Raw genomic sequence first — 4,199 nt, 5'->3', positions numbered from 1 at the left:
CTCCCGTTGGAGAGCGCGTCTCGTCTCTCTGTATTCTTCATAGCGGCGAGAGATCTCCTCCTCGTCGTGTGTCCGTCTGCGGCGACGCGCCCTTACGAATCTTCTCCGGGCCCGCATGCAACCCGCCCGCATATTGGCTATTTCCGGTGTCCACCAATACACGGAACGGTCGCCTCTGTTTCCCGGGGCGGAGCGCGGCATAGAGGCGTCGCATGCCGCGATCATGTATCCGTGGAGTTCGTCAGCCTCCTCGTCGACGCTACCCAATGTGGAGGTGGTGGTGGGGGGGGTTGTGGTGTTGTCCCCCCGTGCGTCCCAGCTCCAGGCGGAGACAGTGACCGCCGCCCGCAGCATGTCCTTGTCCCTCTCCTTCAAGCGCCACCTAGGTGTGGGTGGTGGTGGTCGACGGGACCGGTTCACCTCTCGTTGTCGTCGGGCACCGCTGTCGCGCGCGGCGGCCTCCCCCTCCATTTCCATCATTATATAGAGGTGGTCCGATAAGGTCTCCATTCTGTCGGCCACTCTCCATCCGCGGATCTTTCGGTAGAGCCCGGCGGTAGCCCAGGTAACGTCGACGATGGACGATCCCCTCCACGCCACGCAGGTGCTAGTTGTGCCCCTGTTCACCAGGCCCAGTCCGAGCGTCGCGGCCCAGTCTGTCAGCATCCTTCCGCGGGAGTCCGTCCTGGTGTCCCCCCATTGCGACGAGCGCGCGTTGAAGTCCCCAAGGACGAGTACCTGACGAGGCATGCATCTACGAACGCAGTCACCGACCTCGTCCAGGAAGTCCCCGAACGAGGCCACTCCGCTGTTGGGCGAGACGTAAATGCCCACTATCGCGATCCCGTTCCACTCGACGGCGACGAAGCCGTTACCGCGATCCAGCAGGGCGCCGGGCGAGCACAACGCCGGCGTCCATGTTATGGCTGTAGATCCGTTCAGATCCCCGATCCAGTTGGGGGCGTCGGGGACGCGGTATGGTTCAGCCACCACAGCGAGTGCGACCCGATTCTCCCGTATAGCCTGGAGAAGCAGGTCCTGCGCCCGTCTGGCTCTTCCTATGTTACATTGGAGCAGGCGGTTGAAGTTACTCCGCCAGCTCCATGGCCTCCTCCCGGCCACTCGTCACTGCTGATGGTGACTCCGCCCCGGTAGCGTTTCCGCCGTAGTTCTCGTTGCCGCCGGCGATGGTAGTGATAACGGTGTCGGCGGCGGCGGCAGACCGACGGGTAAGCTGCCCCTTACTTCTCTTGATTTTCGGGGGGGCACATGCCACTCCGCCCATCCTGTGTCCGGATGGAGCTCCCAGCCGCTCGCATAAGGGACATTTCGGCGCCAAGGCGGGACATCCCCTGGCGCGGTGCCCGCTTTCACCGCACCTGTAGCAAAGACGGCTTCTATCCTCGGCGGACGTGCAAGTTGCCCGTACGTGCCCCAACTCCAGGCACTTGAAGCACTGTAAGGGTCTCTTCGGTATGGCAGAGACCCTCGCGATGGACCACCCCAAGGCCACCCTGCCCGCCTGAGCTAGCTTGCGGGCACCGGCCGCCGGACACCTGACCCATGCCGATCCGAGTCCGCCCCTGGAGACGCCGATCTCGCCGATCCGAACATCCTCGCTGTTGCATCCCGCGGCCAAGGCCAGAGCTTGACGCAGCTCCTCCTTGCCCATTGAGATGTCCACATTGGTGACTCTCAGCTCGGCTTTGATCGTGGGAGTTCCGACCCTTACCTTGGTCGGGTCCAGAACGTCTGCCAGGCGCGTCGCAAGGATCGACGCCTTTTCTCTGTCCTTGTCCCTCGGGACTCTGATGACGATGGCGCCCGTCACCGCCTTCTTCATCGTGACGGCCTCCACGCCTATCTCGCCGAGGGGGATAGCTCTTCTGGCCATCGTTACGACGTCGGCATACGACATGTTGGCTCCCTCGCTTAACGTCAGTGTTACCGCGGATGTACTCGGTGCGCGAGGGAGCTTGACTGTTGGCGACGTCTTTTCCTCCCTGAATGGCTTTTTAACGGTGCCACCGCTGCCCGATTTCGGCGCGCCTCCCATCCTATCTGCCCACGGTTTTTGGACAGTCGCTGGTGGCCGGGACTTCTCCTCTCCTCCAGCGGCGTCCAGCTTCCTTTCGGCGATGTTCTTCTGCCCCATCTTACTTTTTCTCCCTACCACCACGCTCCACCCGCCGTCCTCCCGAGTCCTTGGGGGCGGCGGGGGATCTGTGCGGGCGGGGGGGCGAGTAGCGGAGTATTCCGCGCTCCGTCGGGTTTCGGGAGTGCTTTGTTGCTGCTGCCGCTGTTGTTGCAGCTGTTGTTGTTGTTGCTGCTGCGGCCTCAATAGACTCCCGAGTTGTCTCTCCACCATCTTCGTTATGGAGGGACCCAACTCTTCTAGCTTTCTCTCGAGGGCGTCGAGTCGCGCTTCTTGGGTTGCAGCCTCGACCCGTGGGCGGTCCGCGTCGGCACCGCCGCCACGCAGGCCTTCGATCGCGGGCATAGACCTCCTTGCCAGCTCTCTCCTAAGGGCGGCGTTCTCCTCCTCCAACGCGGACAGTCTCGCCTCCACCAGCCTCATCGCCGCGTTGTTGCCGCTGCTGCCCGCTTGTTCTCTCCTTCGCGGGGCCTCGCTCTTCCATGCGGCCGAGATATAGCTTGCCGCTTCCTTCAGCGCTTTGACGTACGTGCCCTTGAGGTTGGACGATGTGGTCGCCACCTTCATGATCTCGGACACGTGTCTCGTTAATTCCGCGCTGACGTCCGCGGCCGAACTCGTCCTCACTTGTATCTCCAGGTCTTCGGAGACTTCCAAGGTGGCTGTTGTCGCCAGTCTCCTCTTCTTCCCCCTGGATGCGATTGATGCCAGTGATGAGCGAGACGCGAACGAGGCTACCGATTCTTCGTCGTCCGACCTCGCTCGCTCCCGCGATCCTCCCGCAGCAGATGTTGTTATTGTTGTTGCTCCGTCTGACGGGGCCGGCGCAAGGAAAACGCTGCCCGCCCGGCACCCGCTTCTCGTCCTCGGAGTTCTCGGTGTCTCCGTGTATTCTTCCGAGAGTAGACTTCTCGCTTCGCCAGGCGTGGTAACTCGTTCGGGGGCCTGGCGGCCCACCCCCGAGCGGCCGTGGTCGTATGTTGACGACGTAGTGGGGCCCACTTGACTACCCCCGACTACGCCGGTACTGGGGTCTCCCTCCCCTGTACTGTACGTGTTTCTCCTATCTGTTGTGCCTTCCATGGTGAATGAAGTTGTTTCTCGCCGGGTCGTCATCGGGAATCTGTCCTGGTGCCACTCACTCTTTCGCACCCTGTCCCGGAGAGTCCGGAGCAGGGTGACAGGGAGCCCCACGAGAAGGTGAGGTGAGTGGTCTTGACAGGCATGGGCCCACCAACTTCTCCGAGGTTCCTCGCACCGGATCAGCGACCTGACGGGTACCAGAGGCACCGACCGGCCGCCACCCGACTATAGGGGAACATCAGATCCATCGGGGTTTCCCGGGGGGTGGTCCTACGCCCCGAGAACCCATGCCCGCCTCATGCTCCCCAAAAAATGTGGAACGCTTCACGATTTTGCGTGTCATCCTTGCGCAGGGGCCATGCTAATCTTCTCTGTATCGTTCCAATTTTAGTATATGTACTGCCGAAGCAAGTACAAAAAAATTCGGTAAGTGCCGCCGAAAGGCGACAGTGCCTTACCATTTATATGTGTTCCATCCTTGTCTAGGGGAGTGCTAAACGTCTCTCCTTTCATACTACACAACCTAACCCCAACCTAACCCCAACCTAACCCCAACCTAACCCCAACCTAACCCCAACCTAACCCCAACCTAACCCCAACCTAACCCCAACCTAACCCCAACCTAACCCCAACCTAACCCCAACCTAACCCCAACCTAACCCCAACCTAACCCCAACCTAACCCCAACCTAACCCCAACCTAACCCCAACCTAACCCCAACCTTTTTTTTTTTTTTTTTTTTTTTTTTTTTCGTGGAGAAATCCTCATGGACTCCCAGCTGCGAGCAGCATGGGAAGTGTCGGACTCTTACCGACTAAAACTCCACGGTGGTCTTCCAGACGGCTGTTCGAGGAGGGCTCAGGGTCTCTTGCGAATACTACCAAGCGCTCCTCGCCGTCTATCTCCCTGCTGGGCGGGAGACTTCCTTGTTAGACAGAAGATCGGGGCCGCCAGGGGGGAC

The 4,199-nt window shown here is 60.8% G+C and overlaps 2 non-coding genes across 2 annotated transcripts; both read right to left on the bottom strand.

The window, feature by feature from the left end:
• Positions 1-3,546: 3,546 nt before the first annotated feature.
• LOC125387120 lies at positions 3,547-3,653 on the bottom strand. The gene has a single exon (XR_007227673.1). It is a non-coding gene; the product is annotated as a U6 spliceosomal RNA (small nuclear RNA).
• On the bottom strand, positions 3,654-3,758 carry LOC125387121. The gene has a single exon (XR_007227674.1). It is a non-coding gene; the product is annotated as a U6atac minor spliceosomal RNA (small nuclear RNA).
• Between the last annotated feature and the right edge of the window lie 441 nt (positions 3,759-4,199).

Source organism: Bombus terrestris, unplaced genomic scaffold, assembly GCF_910591885.1.
Source record: "Bombus terrestris unplaced genomic scaffold, iyBomTerr1.2, whole genome shotgun sequence".
In the NCBI taxonomy this organism is placed as follows: Eukaryota; Metazoa; Arthropoda; class Insecta; order Hymenoptera; family Apidae; genus Bombus; species Bombus terrestris.
The sequence above is the reverse complement of the archived record's forward strand: the minus strand, read 5'-3'. Positions and strand labels throughout refer to the sequence as shown.